At 45.4% G+C, this 26,595-nt stretch overlaps 1 protein-coding gene across 4 annotated transcripts in view; it reads right to left on the reverse strand.

Annotated features, from left to right (window-relative positions):
- Nucleotides 1-26,595, reverse strand: part of IPCEF1 (interaction protein for cytohesin exchange factors 1) — a 493,239-nt gene that overhangs the window by 315,585 nt on the left and 151,059 nt on the right. The gene's annotated exons all lie outside the window — the stretch shown is intronic.

The raw sequence follows: 26,595 nt of genomic DNA on the forward strand, positions 1-26,595 counted from the left end.
TGCCCTTTCTCTGAACCGTCAAAACAATAACCACCAAAAAACGGATCCTGTCTGTTGAGCATCCGCCTTCACAATTCAGTCAGAATTTGGTCAGTAATCCATCAGTATTGCTAATGCCAAAAAAACAGGAGTGGATCCAAAACAGAGATGACCGAGTCAACCATTTAAAAACCACTGGGTTGATGGTCAAGACACGACCGCTAGATGATACTGGGAGCTCAGGCCTCTCGCAGTGACTCCTGCTGTCACGCCCCCTTACTCTGCTGCGACCTGTGCCTGCGCCAGAAACATTTAAGCCTTTGCCACTCCCCTGTGCAGGGCCTGGCACTTCTCTGTAAATAAATAAATAAAAAGAAAATTAAAACACCCCCAAAAAAGTCTATAATTTTCTCACTTCACCACACAACAATATGCCTTTTTTTCGCACACACTAATACACACAAAAAAGAGCTTTAGAACATATAACTGCACCGCTGAATGTCAATTATATTTTACTGTTGGCACTAATACACAAAAAAGGGCCTTAGAGCATATAACTGCACCACTGAACAGCAAATATATTTTACTGTTGCCACTAATACACGGCAAAAAGGGCTTTAGAACATATAACTGCACCACTGAACGGCAAATATATTTTACTTTTGCCACTAATACACAACAAAAAGGGCTTTAGAGCATATAACTGCACCACTGAACGGCAAATATATTTTACTGTTGCCACTAATACACGGCAAAAAGGGCTTTAGAGCATATAACTGCACCACTGAACAGCAAATATATTTTACTGTTGCCACTAATACATGGCAAAAAGGGCTTTAGAACATATAACTGCACCACTGAACGGCAAATATATTTTACTTTTGCCACTAATACACAACAAAAAGGGCTTTAGAGCATATAACTGCACCACTGAACGGCAAATGTATTTTACTTTTGCCACTAATACAAAACAAAAAGGGCTTTAGAGCATATAACTGCACTGCTGAACGTAACTTCCCCTACTGCCACTATCATTACACAATTGCACATCTACTGCCTTGTCTGTTCCATGCAATGCACTGTTACTATTGCTGCCACTTATTACCCCTATAACAGCTTACCCCTTCCACTTCCCCACTGTACTGCTGCTGCTTCTAAAAGAAATTGAGCTTTTCAATGCTTATTGAACAAGCCACAGTTGATTATGACATTAACAATTGTATTTGTGTAAACATGCGCATGCACCTGCCACCGTTAAGGGGTTTCTGTCATGAGAAATAGCGGTATGTAGCTGACTGACATTAGCAATGTGCTAATGTCAGCAGTACATAACAGTGTGCTTTATAACTCCCTGCCTGCGCCGTTCTCTTAAAATAAAGATTTCTAAAATATGCTTCAGCACCTAGAGGCTCGGTCTACTCACCCTTTGGCACGCCCAGTTGATTGACTGTCGAATTCTCCTCATCGTCACGTAAATCCCGCGTCTGTTTAGTATTCGGCGCAGTGAGTGAAGAACGTGCTCCGGCTGCCGGCTTCCTCACTGAGCCAGCACCGAAGAAAGGAAGCCGGCACCAGGGACTGCCAGGATAACGCCCTTAGGAGTAACTGAAAGTCAAAGGGGTTCTGCACTTTGTTTTAACTGATGATCTATCCTCTGGATAGATCATCAGCTTCTGATCGGCGGGGTCTGACACCCGGGACCCCTGCCGATCAGCTGTTTGAGAAGGCAGCGGCGCTCCAGTAGCGCCGCGGCCTTCTCACTGTTTACCGCTGGCCTACTGGCGTCACGACTAGTATCAACTGGCGTGGACGGGGCTAAGCTTAATTCAATTGAACATAGCTTAGCCCCGCCCACGCTAGTTTATATTAGTCGTGACGTCAGTGGGCCGGCGGTAAACAGTGAGAAGGCCGCGTCGCTACTGGAGCGCCGCTGCCTTCTCAAGCAGCTGATCGGCAGGGGTCCAGGGTGTCGGACCCCCGCCGATCAGAAGCTGATGATCTATCCAGAGGATAGATTATCAGTTAAAACAAAGTGCAGAACCCCTTTAAATCTGTTGGCTGACACAGTGGTTCCACACCAACTGCCATAATAGTTTTCTCAGGTCTTGGAACCCACTGGCCCATCTATCCTTTGCTCGAACTTGATGGACATATATATTTTTTCAACTGTACTGTTTAACTATATAATATTGTTGCCAGTTAAGAGATGCATACTAAAACCATGGATTTCTACAAGGCCTCCTGAAATGGAATTGATACTGGATTAATTGAGAAACTTCCTATATTTGGAGAAGCTGAAGCCCGAAAAGGCACAAACAATGACTAATTTTCCTTAACTGGAGTTCTATCTAAAATTTGATTAGTAATAAAAGTAGCAATTGTAAAATTATCTTGGAATGTGCGGGAAATAGCCATACTCGCAAGACAAGTAGGATAGAATGCCTTGGTATTCACCCTTTAACCCCTTTAGAGGGATATGGTCTTTGCTGCAGGGAAGCGACCAGACTGCTACCTCCTGGGATGGTTCCAGTGTAGTTGGCAGCTGACCTACTGCTGCCAGGGACTTAGGTGCTGGCAACAAGATCTCAGGATACAGAAAATGCACCAAAAGCATAGGAAAACCACATGTACTGTCTGTACAGTCACTAAGACTTAAATGCAGACTGGATGTAGACTGCACACTGGTACTGTATATGAATGAAGACACGGGACAACCTGTCAGGCTGAGTGGTAGTGAAGACATAAGCAGGGCAAGCAGGCAAATTAAGACAGGGTTAAACTTAAACACAAACAGAACTGAAAATGTTTTATATCTATGCTAAAAGAATATGCCTCATTATGTTTCGAATTGATGAAAAGGTTACACACATGGTCCGTTTTAATGCATCAGCAGCTATTTGTGCTGTGGTGAATTTCTAAGTGTGTTAAAACCAACTTGGATGTACTTGAACATTGTTTTCTGATTTTTATGGAGAACCTACACTGATCAACCATAACATTTGTGCAGACCAAGTCAACACCTTAAACTCTTGTCTTGTTCCTCCTGAACAATTTCTACAATGTAGCATTGCTCTGCTGAAAGAGCCCACATCTTAGTGAATACCATTGCTGTGAAGGGGTTTACTTGGTCTGCAACAATGCTAAGGTATGTGTCAAAGTAAGATCTGCATGAATGCCAGGATATAAGGTTTTCCAGCAGAATGTTGCTCAGAGCATCACACTGCCTCCCTTAGCATTCCTTCTCCCTATAGTGCATCCTGGTGCCATTTATTTCCCATGTAAATGATGAACATGTGCCAGCCAGCTACAGTTGCATTTAATTCTTTGTGTGTTATTAATTTAAGCAGACTGTGATTGTCTATTGTTGTGACTTAGATGAAGATCAGATCACATTTTATGACCAATTTGTGCAGAAATCCATATTATTCCAAAGGGTTCACATACTTTTTCTTGCAACTGTATATCCATACTGTGAAAACGGGCTACACCATCTACCTTTCACTCCCCCCACTATGATTATTAAGACAAAGTACAGTATAAAAACACTAGTGACAAAATCGATTTACTTAGCTTTACAGAAAGACAAGTCCAGCCTATCCACGGTTCAGCTTAGGCTTCTTTCACACTGGTGTTCGGTGCGGATTTGTCTTGTATCTGCAAAACGGATCTGCACCGATAATGAAAACGCTTGAATCCATTCATAAGGGATCCATTTGTAAAAAAAAAAGTGCAAGTAAAGACAGATCCGTCTTGACTTACATTAAAAGTCAGGACGGATCCGTTAGGCTCCGCATAGTCAGGCGGACACCAAAACACTGCAAGCTGCATTTTAGTGACTGCCTAAAAAATGCAAGAGAGACCAAACGCTGTAGAGTCTTGCAAAAAATTTTTTTACCCAGTATATCATTTCAGTATTTAAAGCTTGTAATTCACTGTGACAAATGCAGCAAAGGCCCCAGATGTAGGTTCTTGCAAAAAATTTGTGTTTTTTTAAACAAAAATATAATTGCAGTATTTAAAGCTTGTATTTTACTGTGACAAATGCAGCAAAGGATCCAAAATGTATTATCTTGCAAAAAAATTGTGTTTTTTAAACCCTAAATATAACTACAGTATTTAAACCTTGCATTTGACTGTCACAAATACACATCTACTGTGCTGGTGCACTAAACCTTCACAAAATGGCCGCCGACGCCCACCTAACTAACAGACGGATAAAAGTTATTTTTATGTGTCACTGGGCTCAGGGCAGAGCAAGCAAAATCGCTGTAGATCGCTGAGTTAACACAAGCACTTCCGATAACAGATTCTTTCCTATTCTCTCCCTCACAGAAGCAGCATCCTATCCCTACACTAGGAAGAGCAGAGTGATGTGCAGCGCAACGTGACTCCAGCTTATATAGAGGCTGGGTCACATGCTGCACTGGCCAATCACAGCCATGCCATTAGAAGGCATGGCTATGATGGCTTCTAAGGGCACATGAGTCAAAGCTTGTGGATTGACTGCTCTGCAGCCTTTCAAAAGGCGCCATTAACTTGCCGAACACCGAATTTGAACCCGAACATTTACTGAAAAGTTTGGGTTCGGGGTCCAAAAATCCTAAAGTTCGGTACGAACTCAGATCAACCCCCCAACCTTCAGCCATTTATCAGCCCCCATATGTCAGTCAGCCATCAGCCTCTATATGTCAGCCATCAGCCTCCATATGTCAGCCATCAGCCTCCATATGTCAGCCATCAGCCCCATATATTCAGCCATCAGCCCCATATACCAGCCCCTATATGTCAGCCCCCATATGTCAGCTAGCAGCCCCCATATGTCAGCTAGCAGCTCCTATATGTCAGCCATCAGCCCCCATATGTCAGCCATTAGCCCCATATATCAACCCCTATATGTCAGCCATCAGCATTGCAAATAAAATAAAATAAAACACTTACCTCTCCTGCTCCTGGACACCACCGCTCCTCACCATCGCGATCCTCCTTATCCTGCTGTCGGCTATGTATTGCGGTGCACAGTGTGAGGTCACAGAGCGCCCTCATGCTGTGCGCAGCCCTGCACAGCCGATAGCCGAGGACCAGGAAGCGGTGAGTACCGCTTCCCGGTCCTCTGGTATTAATGAAGCGCTTTCATAATAAGACGCAGGGGAATTTTTCCCCCACTTTGGGGGGTGGGGGGTGCATCTTATGGGGCGAAAAATACGGTAATTAAAAACTAAAATGTTATTGTGCATACTGTGTACATTCACTGCTTCTGCTGTGAAACCCCCAAATAAGGTCTGTCCTACCAAATAACTTCAAAAATGACATAATTTGTTGAATAAGGTCCCCCTGTGTATTATCTTTGTCACATGCAAAGTTAGTGGGGTTGAGCTGCAATACCAAGCACAGCAGAGATGGAAGTACAGTGGGATGCGAAAGTTTGGGCAACCTTGTTAATCGTCATGATTTTCCTGTATAAATCGGTGGTTGTTACAATAAAAAAGGTCAGTTAAATATATCATATAGGAGACACACACAGTGATATTTGAGAAGTAAAATGAAGTTTATTGGATTTACAGAAAGTGTGCTATAATTGTTTAAACAAAATTAGGCAGGTGCATAAATTTGGGCACCACAAAAAAGAAATGAAATCAATATTTAGTAGATCCTCTTTTTGCAGAAATTACAGCCTCTAAACGCTTCCTGTAGGTTCCAATGAGAGTCTGGATTCTGCTTGAAGGTATTTTGGACCATTCCTCTTTACAAAACATATTTAGTTCATTCAGGTTTGATGGCTTCCGAACATGGACAGCTCTCTTTAAGTCACACCACAGATTTTCAATTATATTCAGGTCTGGGGACTGAGATGGCCATTCCAGAACGTTGTACTTGTTCCTCTGCATAAATGCCTTAGTGGATTTTGAGCAGTGTTTAGGGTTGTTGTCTTGTTGAAAGATCCAGCCCCGGCGCAGCTTCAGCTTTGTCACAGATTCCTGGACATTGGTCTCCAGAATCTGCTGATACTGAGTGGAATCCATGCGTCCCTCAACTTTGACAAGATTCCCAGTCCCTGCACTGGCCACACGGCCCCACAGCCCCACAGCATGATGGAACCACCACCATATTTTACTGTAGGTAGCAGGTGTTTTTCTTGGAATGCTGTGTTCTTTTTCCTCCATTTAGTTATTTGGCCCATTGTTATGGCCAAATAACTAAATTTTATTTACATCAGTCCACAGCACCTTATTCCAAAATGAAGCTGGCTTGTCCAAATGTGCTTTAGCCCACCTCAAGCGGCACTTTTTGTGCTGTGGGCGGAGAAAAGGCTTCCTCTGCATTACTCTCGCATACAGCATCTCCTTGTGAAAAGTGCGCCGAATGGTTGAACGATGCACAGTGACTCCATCTGCAGCAAGATGATGATGTAGATCAGGCATCCTGAAACTGCGGCCCTCCAGCTGTTGTAAAACTACAACTCCCACAATGCCCTGCTGTAGGCGGATACCTGTAGGCTGTTCGGGCATGCTGGGAGTTGTAGTTTTGCAACAGCTTGAGGGCTGCAGTTTGAGGATGCCTGTTGTAGGTCTTTGGTGCTGGTCTGTGGGTTGACTCTGACTGTTCTCACCATTCGTCGCTTCTGTCTATCCGAGATTTTTCTTGGTATGCCACTTCGACCCTTAACTTGAACTGAGCCTGTGGTCTTCCATTTCCTCAATATGTTCCTAACTGTGGAAACAGACAGCTGAAATCTCTGAGACAGCTTTCTGTATCCTTCCCCTAAACCATGATGGTAAACAATCTTTGTCTTCAGGTCATTTAAGAGTTGTTTTGAGACCCCCATGTTGCTACTCTTCAGAGAAAATTAAAAGAGGATGGAAACTTATAATTGACCCCCTTAAATACTCTTTCTCATAATTGGATTCACCTGTGTATGTAGATCAGGGGTCACTGAGCTTACCAAGCCAATTTGAGTTCCAATAATTAGTTCTAAAGGTTTTGGAATCAATAAAATGACAACAGTGCCCAAATTTATGCACCTGCCTAATTTTGTTTAAACAATTATAGCACACTTTCTGTAAATCCAATAAACTTCATTTCACTTCTCAAATATCACTGTGTGTGTCTCCTATATGATATATTTAACTGACATTTTTTATCGTAACAACCAACGATTTATACAGTAAAAATCATGATGATTAACAAGGTTGCCCAAACTTTCGCATCCCACTGTATCTGTCTATAAGATCACTAAGCCCTACACTCCACAAAGTAGGGTTAAAAAATGGTTCAAAGTGGCATTTATCATGTAGAGAAAGTTAATACAAGGCACTTACTATTGTATTGTGATTGTCCATATTGCCTCCTTTGCTGGCTTCATTTATGTTTCCATTACATTATACAAACTCTGCACGTATCCAGATATGACCACCCTGCAATCCAGAAGCAGTGGTTGAGTTTGCACATTACAGGAATAAGCACTGGCCCTTCTGGTGGCTGGGACCACATGGGGGGGGCGGTGCACATAAAATGGTGCTGCTGGATTGCAGGGTGGTTGTATCCATGGAAATGAGCAGTGTATAATTTGATGGAAAAATTCATCAATCCAGCAAAGGAGACAATACGGACAATCACAATACATTAGTAAGGGCCTTGTATTAACTTTGTCTACTTGATAAATGCCACTTGTTGAAGTGAGACAACCCCTTTAATAGTTGAGTAATATAAAAAAATAAGACATTGCTTAGAGGGGTTGCCTCATCTCACCATTAAGAAGGCTAGATGAGACAGTCACGACGAGATCTGGTGCTCGCTGCTTCAGTAGCTACCATTGAGGGACACGGGAGTTCTGGAAATAGTATAGCACAGCAAGCAAGGTCTCTTTAAGGAGATTCAGTGGTCAGTGAATAACGGACCAAACATGGATGCCATATATTGCAATTGGCATGTTTTCCTTTGTGATTTGTTTCACTAACCCATGGTCAGTAAAAAATACTGATGTGTCAACAAACACATTAAAATCAATGGGTACATGAGATGTCCAAGGAAAATGCATACATCAGTGAAAAACGGAAACGTGAACAAGGCCTGAGGCCTCTTTCACTCCTAATGGGAAATAAAATATTTAGACAATATCTTTAAGTTAGTGTAGATAAAATACAAGGCTCAAAACACCAGTTTGAAATAAAAAATATACCAAATGGTCTTACAAAATCTGATAGAATCTGACTACCGTGTAAAATGAATACTCCAAGTGGGATCAGGAAGAAAAGACCTGGCTGCCCCTAGTAATCCCTTAATGCTCTACACCTCTTCTGGTTGTCCAGATGGAGTAACCCGCTCGTTTGGTGACAACAGTGGCTGATGCATAGCGCTCTCCTTGTTGTCTGCAACATTGTTGGCTGCTATCATTTCTGCTCAGCGTGAATCTATTTTCATGAATAAATGGCACTGAGGCTCACTGGTCCCTCGTCCAGGATAGATGCTCCCTGGCCCATGCAAGACATGATGCCTCTGCCTGGTGGTGTGGTCAGGTACCCAACATGCAGACCACGCTGATGTAAACGGTTTCTAATGGTCTGATGTGACACTTGGGTGCCTCTCACCCTCCTTAAATGTGCCGATTCCACAGGGCATTGTTCACAATAAAGCGGCCATTAGTGTGGGATGTGGCCGAAGGACGCCCACTTCTATGCCTTTCTATGACTCTTCCAGTCTCTCTGTATCTCTGTTGTAACCTGCTGATGACACTCTGTGACATCCTGCTTGAAGACTCGTAATGGCGAGGTACTGTTGATAAATTGTTAGGTGTTGTCTCATGATGTCAAAATGTGAACAGCAGGATGAGGAGGACTGTTTGAATTACAGTTCTAATTGAACCAGGAAATTTTGATTCTGAAGTCTGGGCCCAGGCTTTTTTGATTCAACACCTGTTGTAAGTTTTCTCAAGAGAGGACAGGACAGGTCAAGAGACATTGGACGCCAAAGGAGTGAGGCATTCTCAGCACAGCGGCTACAGCGATACGTTCCCACTCTGGATACACAGTTCCCTGGTCACATAAAAGACTGTAATTTGAACAAACTTTCTAAGTTACACTAACCACTAACAATTGGAGACTGTGACAAGTAACTGCCCAGCAATAACGCTGAAGGATTAATTATAACAACTAACCACGTTTCTATATAGAAAAGACACTCACCATCTTTGATACAGTACTAATATATAGCAGTCAGTTTAAATTAAGCGATATATAAGGGGAATGGTGTTAAAGAAATTGGACATATAGGAATTATGACACTATGTGAAAGTACATTGTTTGTCTATATATATGGTGTGACGGACTGAACTGTCACTGGGGCTGCTGGAGAAGCCTGAGGGCCAGCCTCCATCCTACAGACTATGGACCGAGAACTATGGAGACCCCCTCAGACCTTTTGGGGTTACAAGGAACTATGAACCCTGATTTATGTGTGTAATTTATATGCCACATATTTCCTGTGGCCCATTAAAAAGGCATAGTGTGGATTCAGCAGCACAAAAAGGGTTAACTCTGCACTGAGACTCCCCCTGATTGTGTTAGTGATGGGATTAAGATGGTTGATTATAATAGCAGCCGACTCATATGATACACTCAGGAGATAATCCCATCACATGTGTCTCCTCTTCCCATTCATTCATTATGGTGGGGGTGAAGATATCTGTTTGCCTGTTCATTGTGGATTGCGTCAATGCCAGTGTGTTTGCTGAATAGGGTTAGTTTTGTGTTTGAACTGTACAGGATTGGCTGCTATGTCATGTCCTCAGTATGTCATGTGTATATAAGTAGAGTTGAGCGAACACCTGGATGTTCGGGTTCGAGAAGTTCGGCCGAACATCCCGGAAATGTTCGGGTTCGGGATCCGAACCCGATCCGAACTTCGTCCCGAACCCGAACCCCATTGAAGTCAATGGGGACCCGAACTTTTCGGCACTAAAACGGCTGTAAAACAGCCCAGGAAAGGGCTAGAGGGCTGCAAAAGGCAGCAACATGTAGGTAAATCCCCTGCAAACAAATGTGGATAGGGAAATTAATTAAAATAAAAATTAAATAAATAAAAATTAACCAAAATCAATTGGAGAGAGGTTCCATAGCAGAGAATCTGGCTTCCCGTCACCCACCACTGGAACAGTCCATTCTCAGATATTTAGGCCCCGGCACCCAGGCAGAGGAGAGAGGTCCCGTAACAGAGAATCTGTCTTCATGTCAGCAGAGAATTAGTCTGCATGTCATAGCAGAGAATGAGGCTTCACGTCAGCCACCACTGCAACAGTCCATTGGCATATATTTAGGCCCAGCACCCAGGCAGAGGAGGGAGGTCCCGTAACAGAGAATCTGTCTTCATGTCAGCAGAGAATTAGTCTGCATGTCATAGCAGAGAATGAGGCTTCACGTCAGCCACCACTGCAACAGTCCATTAGCATATATTTAGGCCCAGCACACAGGCAGAGGAGAGAGGTCCCGTAACAGACAATCTGGCTTCATGTCAGCAGAGAATCAGTCTTCATATCATAGCAGAGAATCAGGCTTCACGTCAGCCACCACTGCAACAGTCCATTGTCAGATATTTAGGCCCAGCACCCAGGCAGAGGAGAGAGGTCCCGTAACAGAGGATCTGGCTTCATGTCAGCAGAGAATCAGTCTTCATGTCATAGCAGAGAATCAGGCTTCACGTCACCCACCACTGTAAGAGTCCATTTTCATAAATTTAGGCCCAGCACCCAGGCAGAGGAGAGAGGTCCCGTAACAGAGGATCTGGCTTCATGTCAGCAGAGAATCAGTCTGCATGTCATAGCAGAGAATCAGGCTTCACGTCAGCCACCACTGCAACAGTCCATTGTCATAAATTTAGGCCCAGCACCCAGGCAGAGGAGAGAGGTCCCGTAACAGACAATCTGGCTTCATGTCAGCAGAGAATTAGTCTGCATGTCATAGCAGAGAATCAGGCTTCACGTCAGCCACCACTGCAACAATCCATTGGCATATATTTAGGCCTAGCACACAGGCAGAGGAGAGAGATCCCGTAACAGACAATCTGGCTTCATGTCAGCAGAGAATCAGTCTTCATATCATAGCAGAGAATCAGGCTTCACGTCAGCCACCAATGCAACAGTCCATTGTCAGATATTTAGGCCCAGCACCCAGGCAGAGGAGAGAGGTCCCGTAACAGAGGATCTGGCTTCATGTCAGCAGAGAATCAGTCTTCATGTCATAGCAGAGAATCAGGCTTCACGTCACCCACCACTGTAAGAGTCCATTTTCATAAATTTAGGCCCAGCACCCAGGCAGAGGAGAGAGGTCCCGTAACAGAGGATCTGGCTTCATGTCAGCAGAGAATCAGTCTGCATGTCATAGCAGAGAATCAGGCTTCACGTCAGCCACCACTGCAACAGTCCATTGTCATAAATTCAGGCCCAGCACCCAGGCAGAGGAGAGAGGTCCCGTAACAGACAATCTGGCTTCATGTCAGCAGAGAATCAGTCTGCATGTCATAGCAGAGAATGAGGCTTCACGTCACCCACCACTGCAACAGTCCATTTTCATAAATTTAGGCCCAGCACCCAGGCAGAGGAGAGAGGTCCCGTAACAGAGGATCTGGCTTCATGTCAGCAGAGAATCAGTCTGCATGTCATAGCAGAGAATCAGGCTTCACGTCAGCCACCACTGCAACAGTCCATTGTCATAAATTTAGGCCCAGCACCCAGGCAGAGGAGAGAGGTCCCGTAACAGACAATCTGGCTTCATGTCAGCAGAGAATTAGTCTGCATGTCATAGCAGAGAATCAGGCTTCACGTCAGCCACCACTGCAACAGTCCATTGTCATAAATTCAGGCCCAGCACCCAGGCAGAGGAGAGAGGTCCCGTAACAGACAATCTGGCTTCATGTCAGCAGAGAATTAGTCTGCATGTCATAGCAGAGAATCAGGCTTCACGTCAGCCACCACTGCAACAGTCCATTGTCATAAATTCAGGCCCAGCACCCAGGCAGAGGAGAGAGGTCCCGTAACAGACAATCTGGCTTCATGTCAGCAGAGAATCAGTCTGCATGTCATAGCAGAGAATGAGGCTTCACGTCAGCCACCACTGCAACAGTCCATTGGCATATATTTAGGCCCTGGCACCCAGACAGAGGAGAGGTTCATTCAACTTTGGGTAGCCTTGCAATATAATGGTAAAATGAAAATAAAAATAGGATTGAATGAGGAAGTGCCCTGGAGTCCAATAATATATGGTTATGGGGAGGTAGTTAATGTCTAATCTGGACAAGGGACGGACAGGTCCTGTGGGATCCATGCCTGGTTCATTTTTATGAACGTCAGCTTGTCCACATTGGCTGTAGACAGGCGGCTGCGTTTGTCTGTAATGACGCCCCCTGCCGTGCTGAATACACGTTCAGACAAAACGCTGGCTGCCGGGCAGGCCAGCACCTCCAAGGCATAAAAGGCTAGCTCTGGCCACGTGGACAATTTAGAGACCCAGAAGTTGAATGGGGCCGAACCATCAGTCAGTACGTGGAGGGGTGTGCACACGTACTGTTCCACCATGTTAGTGAAATGTTGCCTCCTGCTAACACGTTGCGTATCAGGTGGTGGTGCAGTTAGCTGTGGCGTGTTGACAAAAGTTTTCCACATCTCTGCCATGCTAACCCTGCCCTCAGAGGAGCTGGCCGTGACACAGCTGCCTTGGCGACCTCTTGCTCCTCCTCTGCCTTGGCCTTGGGCTTCCACTTGTTCCCCTGTGACATTTGGGAATGCTCTCAGTAGCGCGTCTACCAACGTGCGCTTGTACTCGCGCATCTTCCTATCACGCTCCAGTGCAGGAAGTAAGGTGGGCACATTGTCTTTGTAGCGTGGATCCAGCAGGGTGGCAACCCAGTAGTCCGCACAGGTTAAAATGTGGGCAACTCTGCTGTCGTTGCGCAGGCACTGCAGCATGTAGTCGCTCATGTGTGCCAGGCTGCCCAGGGGTAAGGACAAGCTGTCCTCTGTGGGAGGCGTATCGTCATTGTCCTGCCTTTCCCCCCAGCCACGCACCAGTGATGGACCCGAGCTGCGTTGGGTGCCACCCCGCTGTGACCATGCTTCATCCTCATCCTCCTCCACCTCCTCCTCATCCTCGTCCTCCTCGTCCTCCAGTAGTGGGCCCTGGCTGGCCACATTTGTACCTGGCCTCTGCTGTTGCAAAAAACCTCCCTCTGAGTCACTTCGAAGAGACTGGCCTGAAAGTGCTAAAAATGACCCCTCTTCCTCCTCCTCCTCCTCCTCCTGGGCCACCTCCTCTTCCATCATCGCCCTAAGTGTTTTCTCAAGGAGACATAGAAGTGGTATTGTAACGCTGATAACGGTGTCATCGCCACTGGCCATGTTGGTGGAGTACTCAAAACAGCGCAACAGGGCACACAGGTCTCGCATGGAGGCCCAGTCATTGGTGGTGAAGTGGTGCTGTTCTGTAGTGCGACTGACCCGTGCGTGCTGCAGCTGAAACTCCACTATGGCCTGCTGCTGCTCGCACAGTCTGTCCAGCATGTGCAAGGTGGAGTTCCACCTGGTGGGCACGTCGCATATGAGGCGGTGAGCGGGAAGGCCGAAGTTACGCTGTAGCGCAGACAGGCGAGCAGCAGCAGGATGTGAACGCCGGAAGCGCGAACAGACGGCCCGCACTTTATGCAGCAGCTCTGACATGTCGGGGTAGTTGTGAATGAACTTCTGCACCACCAAATTCAGCACATGCGCCAAGCAAGGGATGTGCGTCAAATTGGCTAGTCCCAGAGCTGCAACGAGATTTCGCCCATTATCACACACCACCAGGCCGGGCTTGAGGCTCACCGGCAGCAACCACTCGTCGGTCTGTTGTTCAATACCCCGCCACAACTCCTGTGCGGTGTGGGGCCTGTCCCCCAAACATATGAGTTTCAGAATGGCCTGCTGACGTTTACCCCGGGCTGTGCTGAAGTTGGTGGTGAAGGTGTGTGGCTGACTGGATGAGCAGGTGGAAGAAGAGGAGGAGGAAGCCGAGAAGGAGGAGGTGGCAACAGGAGGCAAAGAATGTTGCCCTGCGATCCTTGGCGGCGGAAGGACGTGCGCCAAACAGCTCTCCGCCTGGGGCCCAGCTGCCACTACATTTACCCAGTGTGCAGTTAGGGAGATATAGCGTCCCTGGCCGTGCTTACTGGTCCACGTATCTGTGGTTAGGTGGACCTTGCTACAGATGGCGTTGCGCAGTGCACACTTGATTTTATCGGATACTTGGTTGTGCAGGGAAGGCACGGCTCTCTTGGAGAAGTAGTGCCGGCTGGGAACAACATACTGTGGGACAGCAAGCGACATGAGCTGTTTGAAGCTGTCTGTGTCCACCAGCCTAAATGACAGCATTTCATAGGCCAGTAGTTTAGAAATGCTGGCATTCAGGGCCAGGGATCGAGGGTGGCTAGGTGGGAATTTACGCTTTCTATCAAATGTTTGTGAGATGGAGAGCTGAACGCTGGCGTGTGACATGGTTGAGACGCTTGGTGACGGAGGTGGTGGTGGTGGTGTTGGTGGTACATCCCCTGTTTGCTGGGCGGCAGGTGCCAACGTTCCTCCAGAGGCGGAGGAAGAGGCCGAGGCGGCAGCAGCAGAATAGGCCGAGGCGGCAGCAGCAGAAGAGGTAGCAGGGGGAGCCTGAGTGACTTCCTTGGTTTTAAGGTGTTTACTCCACTGCAGTTCATGCTTTGCATGCAGGTGCCTGGTCATGCAGGTTGTGCTCAGGTTCAGAACGTTAATGCCTCGCTTCAGGCTCTGATGGCACAGCGTGCAAACCACTCGGGTCTTGTCGTCAGCACATTGTTTGAAGAAGTGCCATGCCAGGGAACTCCTTGAAGCTGCCTTTGGGGTGCTCGGTCCCAGATGGCGGCGGTCAGTAGCAGGCGGAGTCTCTTGGCGGCGGGTGTTCTGCTTTTGCCCACTGCTCCCTCTTTTGCTACGCTGTTGGCTCGGTCTCACCACTGCCTCTTCCTCCGAACTGTGAAAGTCAGTGGCACGACCTTCATTCCATGTGGGGTCTAGGACCTCATCGTCCCCTGCATCGTCTTCCACCCAGTCTTGATCCCTGACCTCCTGTTCAGTCTGCACACTGCAGAAAGACGCAGCAGTTGGCACCTGTGTTTCGTCATCATCAGAGACATGCTGAGGTGGTATTCCCATGTCCTCATCATCAGGAAACATAAGTGGTTGTGCGTCAGTGCATTCTATGTCTTTCACCGCTGGGGAAGGGCTAGGTGGATGCCCTTGGGAAACCCTGCCAGCGGAGTCTTCAAACAGCATAAGAGACTGCTGCATAACTTGAGGCTGAGACAGTTTCCCTGGTATGCATGGGGGCGATGTGACAGACTGATGGGGTTGGTTTTCAGGCGCCATCTGTGCGCTTTCTGCAGAAGACTGGGTGGGAGATAATGTGAACGTGCTGGATCCACTGTCGGCCACCCAATTGACTAATGCCTGTACCTGCTCAGGCCTTACCATCCTTAGAACGGCATTGGGCCCCACCATATATCGCTGTAAATTCTGGCGGCTACTGGGACCTGAGGTAGTTGGTACACTAGGACGTGTGGATGTGGCAGAACGGCCACGTCCTCTCCCAGCACCAGAGGGTCCACTAACACCACCACGACCATGTCCACGTCCGCGTCCCTTACTAGATGTTTTTCTCATTGTTATGGTTCACCACAACAACAAATATATTATTTGGCCCAATGTATTGTATTCAAATTCAGCGGGATATAAATTTGAGGCCTAGTATTTAGGCGCTGGGTGACAGGTATGGGTTTAGTGACAGAATTAGACTTGGAAATACACAGTAGCGGGTGTGTGTGAAGTTATTCTGAATGTCCCTATGTGCACCTTCAATATGATCTACCCTTTTAGGGATAGATTTCAAATAGCTCTGATATAGCAGAAACCACTAAATTATGAAATTGCTAAATTGGGAATTGTATTTCAACCCAGAACAAGAAATGTGCTTGAACGGACACTAAATAACTCGCCCAGCTACAGCACTAACGAGAGATTTAGCAGGATATAAATTTGAGGCCTAGTATTTAGGCGCTGGGTGACAGGTATGGGTTTAGTGACAGAATTAGACTTGGAAATACACAGTAGCGGGTGTGTGTGAAGTTATTCTGAATGACCCAATGTGCACCTTGAATATTATATACCCTTTTAGGGATAGATTTCAAATAGCTCTGATATAGCAGAAACCACTAAATTATGAAATTGCTAAATTGGGAATTGTATTTCAACCCAGAACAAAAAATGTGCTTTGACGGACACTAAATAACTTTCCCAGCTACAACAGGACAGCGGTAACGAGAGATTTAGCGGGATATAAATTTGAGGCCTAGTATTTAGGCGCTGGGTGACAGGTATGGGTTTAGTGACAGAATTAGACTTGGAAATACACAGTAGCGGGTGTGTGTGAAGTTATTCTGAATGACCCAATGTGCACCTTGAATATTATATACCCTTTTAGGGATAGATTTCAAATAGCTCTGATATAGCAGAAACCACTAAATTATGAAATTGCTAAATTGGGAATTGTATTTCAACCCAGAACAAAAAATGTGCTTTGACGGACAGTAAATAACTTTCCCAGCTACAACAGGACAGCGGTAACGAGAGATTTAGCGGGATATAAATTTGAGGCCTAGTATTTAGGCGCTGGGTGACAGGTATGGGTTTAGTGACAGAATTAGACTTGGAAATACACAGTAGCGGGTGTGTGTGAAGTTATTCTGAATGACCCAATGTGCACCTTGAATATTATATACCCTTTTAGGGATAGATTTCAAATAGCTCTGATATAGCAGAAACCACTAAATTATGAAATTGCTAAATTGGGAATTGTACTTCAACCCAGAACAAAAAATGTGCTTTGACGGACACTAAATAACTTTCCCAGCTACAACAGGACAGCGGTAACGAGAGATTTAGCGGGATATAAATTTGAGGCCTAGTATTTAGGCGCTGGGTGACAGGTATGGGTTTAGTGACAGAATTAGACTTGGAAATACACAGTAGCGGGTGTGTGTGAAGTTATTCTGAATGACCCAATGTGCACCTTGAATATTATATACCCTTTTAGGGATAGATTTCAAATAGCTCTGATATAGCAGAAACCACTAAATTATGAAATTGCTAAATTGGGAATTGTATTTCAACCCAGAACAAAAAATGTGCTTTGACGGACACTAAATAACTTTCCCAGCTACAACAGGACAGCGGTAACGAGAGATTTAGCGGGATATAAATTTGAGGCCTAGTATTTAGGCGCTGGGTGACAGGTATGGGTTTAGTGACAGAATTAGACTTGGAAATACACAGTAGCGGGTGTGTGTGAAGTTATTCTGAATGACCCAATGTGCACCTTGAATATTATATACCCTTTTAGGGATAGATTTCAAATAGCTCTGATATAGCAGAAACCACTAAATTATGAAATTGCTAAATTGGGAATTGTACTTCAACCCAGAACAAAAAATGTGCTTTGACGGACACTAAATAACTTTCCCAGCTACAACAGGACAGCGGTAACGAGAGATTTAGCGGGATATAAATTTGAGGCCTAGTATTTAGGCGCTGGGTGACAGGTATGGGTTTAGTGACAGAATTAGACTTGGAAATACACAGTAGCGGGTGTGTGTGAAGTTATTCTGAATGACCCAATGTGCACCTTGAATATTATATACCCTTTTAGGGATAGATTTCAAATAGCTCTGATATAGCAGAAACCACTAAATTATGAAATTGCTAAATTGGGAATTGTATTTCAACCCAGAACAAAAAATGTGCTTTGACGGACACTAAATAACTTTCCCAGCTACAACAGGACAGCGGTAACGAGAGATTTAGCGGGATATAAATTTGAGGCCTAGTATTTAGGCGCTGGGTGACAGGTATGGGTTTAGTGACAGAATTAGACTTGGAAATACACAGTAGCGGGTGTGTGTGAAGTTATTCTGAATGACCCAATGTGCACCTTGAATATTATATACCCTTTTAGGGATAGATTTCAAATAGCTCTGATATAGCAGAAACCACTAAATTATGAAATTGCTAAATTGGGAATTGTACTTCAACCCAGAACAAAAAATGTGCTTTGACGGACACTAAATAACTTTCCCAGCTACAACAGGACAGCGGTAACGAGAGATTTAGCGGGATATAAATTTGAGGCCTAGTATTTAGGCGCTGGGTGACAGGTATGGGTTTAGTGACAGAATTAGACTTGGAAATACACAGTAGCGGGTGTGTGTGAAGTTATTCTGAATGACCCAATGTGCACCTTGAATATTATATACCCTTTTAGGGATAGATTTCAAATAGCTCTGATATAGCAGAAACCACTAAATTATGAAATTGCTAAATTGGGAATTGTATTTCAACCCAGAACAAAAAATGTGCTTTGACGGACACTAAATAACTTTCCCAGCTACAACAGGACAGCGGTAACGAGAGATTTAGCGGGATATAAATTTGAGGCCTAGTATTTAGGCGCTGGGTGACAGGTATGGGTTTAGTGACAGAATTAGACTTGGAAATACACAGTAGCGGGTGTGTGTGAAGTTATTCTGAATGACCCAATGTGCACCTTGAATATTATATACCCTTTTAGGGATAGATTTCAAATAGCTCTGATATAGCAGAAACCACTAAATTATGAAATTGCTAAATTGGGAATTGTACTTCAACCCAGAACAAAAAATGTGCTTTGACGGACACTAAATAACTTTCCCAGCTACAACAGGACAGCGGTAACGAGAGATTTAGCGGGATATAAATTTGAGGCCTAGTATTTAGGCGCTGGGTGACAGGTATGGGTTTAGTGACAGAATTAGACTTGGAAATACACAGTAGCGGGTGTGTGTGAAGTTATTCTGAATGACCCAATGTGCACCTTGAATATTATATACCCTTTTAGGGATAGATTTCAAATAGCTCTGATATAGCAGAAACCACTAAATTATGAAATTGCTAAATTGGGAATTGTACTTCAACCCAGAACAAAAAATGTGCTTTGACGGACACTAAATAACTTTCCCAGCTACAACAGGACAGCGGTAACGAGAGATTTAGCGGGATATAAATTTGAGGCCTAGTATTTAGGCGCTGGGTGACCGGTATGGATTTAGTGACAGAATTAGACTGGGATATGGCCAAAAAATAACCACACTATTGCTGGTTAAATGCACTTGGTGACGGGCGCAGCTTGCCCCTGATGTAGTATATGGCCAAAAAATGAACAGACTATTGCTGGTTAAATGCACTTGGTGTCACAGCTTGACCAACCACACTACTGAGGGTTAAATGCACTTGGTGACGGGCGCAGCTTGCCCCTGATGTAGTATATGGCCAAAAAATAAACAGACTATTGCTGGTTAAATGCACTTGGTGTGACAGCTTCACCCTGATGTAGGCTTTAGCCAAAAAACAACCACACCATTGAGGGTTAAATGCACTTGGTGACAGGCGCAGCTTGCCCCTGATTTTGTATATGGCCAAAAAATGAACAGACTATTGCTGGTTAAATGCACTTGGTGTGACAGCTTCACCCTGATGTAGGCTTTAGCCAAAAAACAACCACACCATTGAGGGTTAAATGCACTTGGTGACAGGCGCAGCTTGCCCCTGATTTTGTATATGGCCAAAAAATGAACAGACTATTGCTGGTTAAATGCACTTGGTGTGACAGCTTCACCCTGATGTAGGCTTTAGCCAAAAAACAACCACACCATTGAGGGTTAAATGCACTTGGTGACAGGCCAGCTTGCCCCTGATTTTGTATATGGCCAAAAAATGAACAGACTATTGCTGGTTAAATGCACTTGGTGTGACAGCTTCACCCTGATGTAGGCTTTAGCCAAAAAACAACCACACCATTGAGGGTTAAATGCACTTGGTCGCAGCTTGTGCTGGCGCACCACAAGACACAAAATGGCCGCCGATCACCCCAGAAAAATGTGACTGACAAACGGTCTGGGCAGCCTAAAAACAGTGAGCAATTGAGGATCAGCAGCTCAATGATCCACAGCTGCAGATCGATCAGTTAATCAAGTCCTTTGGAGGAGTTAATCTGCCTAATCTCGCCCTACTGTCGCAGCCGCAACCTCTCCCTACGCTAATCAGAGCAGAGTGACGGGCGGCGCTATGTGACTCCAGCTTAAATAGAGGCTGGGTCACATGGTGCTCTGGCCAATCACAGCCATGCCAATAGTAGGCATGGCTGTGATGGCCTCTTGGGGCAAGTAGTATGACGCTTGTTGATTGGCTGCTTTGCAGCCTTTCAAAAAGCGCCAAGAAAGCGTCACAAAAGCGCCAAGAAAGCGACGAACACCGAACCCGAACCCGGACTTTTACGAAAATGTCCGGGTTCGGGTCCGTGTCACGGACACCCCAAAATTCGGTACGAACCCGAACTATACAGTTCGAGTTCGCTCATCCCTATATATAAGTCAATGCTGTGTGTTCAATAAAGAGTTCCTGTTTTACATTCAACATGGAGCCTTGTCTCATGTGTATGGGGATTGCTATACGCTGTATACTCTCCTGGCTATAACTCCTAGCTCTTGTAAGAGCTGTTCCTGCTCTCTGGATTTAGGAGAGGTTCACTCACTGGAACCTGGAGCCTTGTCGTAGGTCCAGGGTGGGTAGGAGACGTTGAGACCTCAACCAAGCTTCGGCGGTTCATGGGGTCTGCAGTGCTTACGGTGTCAAGTGGAGTGCTCGGAGTCCTCAGGAAGCACTAGGAGCATCCATCGACGGAGGTACCCCGTCAGGGTGCCAGGAGATCCGTTACATTGGTAGCAGAAGTGGGATGGCGTCCTAGTGTGAGGAGAAGCAACTCGGAGACACCGTTCATGAGGTATATTGAGGGCAATGCTAGTATCCGTACAGCGCCCCTGGCTACAGCAGGATGGAATCGGCTAGTCTTCGGACAGCATTCCACTATGAGGAAGAGGATTACCCGGACTGGAGGGATGCAGTCCGGAAAGGCGTCTGGCACGAGGCCTTAGAAGATGTACAGTGTCGGCGGGGCGAGAGTCTGCACACTGAGGAGCAGCAGTTGAGGATGTGAGGGCCCTGAGAATGCCCCTTCTGGGAGAACAGCCCCTGGATGAGTGGGTGACAGAACTCAAGAGCCTGGTACGGAAGGAGCTTTGGCTAGACAACGCCTACCAGGCACTCTGGTGGTATGTGATTCGGCACTCCCCCTGGATGGCTGAGCACGACAGACACGAGGGTGATGATTATGATGGCCCTGGCCTGTTGTTTTGAGTCCTTCACAGAACCGGAGTTCGGAGATGCTGGAGAGTCCCGGTTCTGGGATATCTATGACTACAGGGAAGCTATGCATGATTGGGCTACAGCGAGAGAGGTGAGACAAGACCTGGCATCTCTAGTGACAATGGAGTGGGAGCTGGGGAGCAGGATTACCAATACTTCCTCAGCTCAATTCGGCCCCAATATACACTGCCGGATTGCTGGGTGGCAGACCCAGGTCCAGAGCCCTTCAGCTGGGAGGATATTGTGGAGGTTTACTGGGAAGAACCCCAGGTGGCCGGTGGAGGTGGGACCGAGGTCTCTCCACCGGTCCTGAAGGGAATTGGGACCCCAGTCTCCATTCCCCAGTGGCAGGCTGAGTTACAGGGGGCAGAGACAGTCGGTCCTGTCCCCCAGCAGCAGGACACTGTATTGGGGGTGGAGACGGTCGGTCGCCCTCCCCATCGGCTGGAAGTATGTATGGGAGAGGAGCTTGTTACCCCCTCTCCCCAGCGGCAGGTTAACATACCAGTGGGAGACAGTAAGCCCCACAACAGTGGACTCTCCACCGGCCCTACAGGGATGCTGGGCAGTCAGCCCAGATCCCCAACGGAAACTGGAGTTTCCGGGAGTAGGGTCAGTCGGTTCTGCTCTCCAGTGGCAGTATGTTTTGCAGGGAGAGGAGAGCATCGTCTCCATTCCACAGCGGCAGTGTACCTTGAAGGGAGAGGAGACAATCAGTCTGTTTCCCCAACCACAGGGGGGTGGCACCCCTAACTCCGATGGTGCAGATGGGACCCCAGTCTGTGCACCAGGCCTACCGGGATGCTGGACGGCCGGTACGGATCCTCCACCAACCCCGCAGGAATGCCAGGAGGAGGAGGTAAACGATCCCTCCTTTCCACAACTGAATCCACACCATGCCTTTTTAATGGGCCATAGGAAATATGTGGCATATAAATTACACACATAAATCAGGGTTCATAGTTCCTTGTAACCCCAAAAGGTCTGAGGGGGTCTCCATAGTTCTCGGTCCATAATCTGTAGGAAGGAGGCTGGCCCTCAGGCTTCTCCAGCAGCCCCAGTGATGGTTCAGTCCGTCACATATGGTACTGTTCATACTTATCCTATATATTAAAAAAATGCTGATTTGTTCTCCTACCCATGATAAACCATATATTGTTTTGATATTTAGTTTTAATCACAGATTTAACTATATATGCCACAAGATACAAACAAATACTTGCAAATCATGTTTGTTTGTTTTTTTAAAGAATGGTATACACACATTGAGGTGTGTATTCATTTTCTCTATAACTTTATTTTATTATATTTCCCATATTGATATTATTGATATAATCCATATGCCCATTCTATATATTTCTATATATTTGTTTTTTATATATATATTTTTTTATAATTTGTACATTTGTGTATTTTTATTTTTTCAAGTGTATTCAGATTTTATTGTAAATATGTATTGAATAAATATTTCCAGGTATATCTATATTGTATGTTTCCTTGCAACAACGGATATTTGAGTGCCCTCCATACCATTTATTGTCCTATATAGCTATTTTATATCGGCAGAGGGGTGCCACGGAGAGTGCACCTATTCTGTGGATTTAGGGCGGTAGAGCCACTGTAACCAATTATTAATACCCAAACTATAAAAAGTGCCCACCGTGGGATGTTTAAGATATGGGAAGTCAAACTCATCTTCACTTCCTGATCCCACCTGCAGTATTCATTTTACACGGTAGCCAGATTCTACTAGATCTGGGAATACCATTCCTCTTTTTTATATATTTTTTATTTTAAAAAGGAGCTTAGTTTGTTTTGGGCCTTGTATTTTATCTACACTAATTAAAAGCTAATATTGTCTTTTCCAATAGAGCCATGCTATGGGTTATACATTTGATATGATTTGATGTGAAGGCACCCTTACCATACCAGCAAATCTTATGTACGCTTTGTGGATTTTTCCAGTGTGGAAATTGATTGTCAAATTTAATAGCATGTCAATAATGTTTGTGAAATTTGGCTGCGGATCTCAACCTTTTCAATGGAAGGGTGACATCTGCAACAAAACACATACCCTTATTTTCACCCAGGCAGCCCCCCTGAGGCTAGCATCGGAGCATCTCATGCTCCGATGCGCTCCCTTGCCCTGTGCTAAATCGAGCAGGGCATGGGCTCTTTTGTTTTCAACGTCTTTTGCTTAAACTTCCGCCCGGCAGTGTCTTCGGTGACGTCACCGGCACTGAGGGACGGGCTTTAGCTCAGCCCTAGCCGTTTTACTGGCTAGGTCAAAGCTAAATCCCACCCATCAGTGCCGGTGATGTCACCGGGCTTCCTGGTAGCCCCCATGGAGAGCCCCGATACGTCACCGGATCTCCAAAAAATGCCTTTGCCCTGCAAAATCTAGCGCAGGGCAAAGGAGAGCATTGGAGCATGAACTTCTCCGATGCTCATGTCAGGGGGGCTACTGGGGTGAAATTGGAGGGCTGTCCGGGTTCAGCTCTGAACCCGGACAACCCCTTTAAGGATAAACATAAGACAAATTAATTGTTCTCCTGTCAGTAAGAAATAAACAGTGTGTTTTTTATGTGAAACAAACCCATTTTACAGAAGCTAAAAATTGTGCATAACAGGAAGTCTTCACCCTCCTTCTAGGCCATGTTTCAGTTTCTCATGTCTTTCATCATAATGTGAATTAAATAGCTGTTTTTTTTTTTTTATCCCATATGTGTTAATGATTATAGCAGTTCTTTTTGTCAGCTGCCAATTTAAAATTTAGGGGCACATTTATTAAGACTGGCATTTTAGAAGCCGGTCTTAATAAAGTCCCATAGCTGGCGGGGTATCCGCCGAAGTTATGAAGAGGCGCAGGCCACTCCATAACTTTGGTGCATCCAGCACCAGTTCTAAAAGTAGGACAGCTTCCAAACTGTCTTACATTTAAACCATTTGCTACGCCTAAAACAGGCATAGAAAATGGTAAATGCTGCCCCGTCCTATTCCCCACCCACACCATGCCCACAATTTTAGACCTGGCCTGAGTGGGGAAAAGTCGCAGATAGCACAACTAATTGTTGCACCCCCATCTGCGCCTGAAATACACGTAATATAGGCATATTTCGGTATAATAATTGACCCCCTTAGTGTTTCTTTGACTTCATATACTATATGAAGCCAACTGAAAGAACTATCCTACCTAATAAGGGCACATGGGTGTCACCGAACACAGGAAGGAAGGGAAAATCATGAAATATAAAGGGGCAAAAAAAAAACACCCAGATATATACAGAAGGGGCAAAAAATTTAATATATACAGTGGGGGGGGGAATTGAATATGTACACAGGGGACAAATGGAATATAGATAAAGAGAGGCCAAAAATAGGAATATATACAGAGGGGGTAAAATGTGTATATGTGTGTATATATATATATATATATATGCACAGAGGGTGCAAAATGGACATATATGTGCACAGAGGGGGCAAGAAATGAACCCACCCGCCTGTACAGACCCCACTGGACTCTCAGCAAGCCATCAGAGCATGTGGAAGGAGAAGGTGAGGATGAGTCCGATGGGAGAAGGAGGTCTATGAAGGGTGTGACTGGCGAGGTGTGGTAGTGGTGGAAGTGATTGGACCTGAGCCTATTTCTTAATATGTGATCACTATGTCTGGTGCCCATATGGGCCACTTGGGTTGCTGCTCCGAACGCGCTTAGCAATATTGATGAGGGAGAGAGGACTCATAATATTGCACCACAGGGCATTTCTAGAGAGAGTTTCCTGCATTCAACTCCTTAGTCTTGCTACGTCCAGAGATGTGTCACCTTCACAGTAGTAATGCCCAGATGTGCCCCCTTCACAGGGGTGATGCCCAGATGTGCCCCCTTCACAGGGGTGATGCCCAGATGTGCCCCCTTCACAGGGGTGATGCCCAGATGTGCCCCCTTCACAGGGGTGATGCCCAGATGTGCCCCCTTTACAGGGGTGATGCCCAGATGTGCCCCCTTCACAGGGGTAATGCCCAGATGTGCCCCCTTTACAGTAAAAATGCCCAGATGTGCCCCCTTCACATAAAAAATGCCCAGATATTATTTTTTGCCCTTCACAGTAGTACTGCTCACACGTGCCCCCTCAGTGTTTGTATTTATTTCCATCAAAGCTACCTGGTTCTGGCATGCGAAATTTATACTATGTCAAGTGCGGCCCTCAGACGTAAAATGGTTGGGCACCACTAATATATTATAATGATACAGGGGGACCATTATATATTATACAGAGGGGCCATTACATATTATACAGAGGGGCCATTACATATTATACAGAGGGCCTATTAATAATGGCACCTCTGTATAATTATAATATATAATGGTCCCTCTGTAGAATATATAATGGTCCCCCTGTATAATTATTATATATAATGGCCGCTCTGTATAATATATAATAGCTCCCATTATAATTATTATATATAATGGCCCCTCTTTATAATATATAATGCCCCACCTTGTATAATTATTATATATAATGGCCCCCCTGTATAATTATAAAATATAATGGTCCCTCTGTATTATATATAATGGTCCCCTGTATAATTATATATAATGGACCCCCTGTATAATTATAAAATAAAATGGCCCCCCTGTATAATTATTATATATAATGACCCCCCCAGTATTATTATAATATATAATGGCCCCCTCCGTATTATTAGGATATATAATAGCCCATTATATACCCTAATATTACAGAGGGGCCATTATACATTATACAGAGGGGCCAATTTATATTATACAGAGGGGGCCATTATATATAATAATAATAAATAGTAATAATAAAACTCTGCAGAAATAAGACGCAGCTGAAAGAAGGCATCATGGCGGTCTTATCTCCGAATGAAGACGTTGAGGACAGTCTACATCACAGGAGATGTCACTGGATGGTTGAGGTATGTGGTGCTGTATTATACTGTATATATTGTAGTGATGTATGTAATGTCCAAATAGATATTTGTTTCACGGTAGGGTTGGGGGGTGGATTGAGAATTTGGCCCACCCTGCTGCATCCTGGCCCCAGACTTCAGATCACTCTGTGCGTGTTCTGAATTCTGGGGCCTCACACCCATCTACTACATTATCTGTACTCAGAGAGTTATCACTGTATTATCTGTGGTGTTACATAGGACTACTACATTATCTGTAAAAAGGGGCGTGTCCACAGGTTGGGGGGTGCAATACATGGCTTGCCCCAGGTGCTTGCAACCCACGCTACGCCACTGAAAGTGCATGC

This window comes from Bufo gargarizans, chromosome 4 (assembly GCF_014858855.1).
Source record: "Bufo gargarizans isolate SCDJY-AF-19 chromosome 4, ASM1485885v1, whole genome shotgun sequence".
NCBI lineage: Eukaryota > Metazoa > Chordata > Amphibia > Anura > Bufonidae > Bufo > Bufo gargarizans.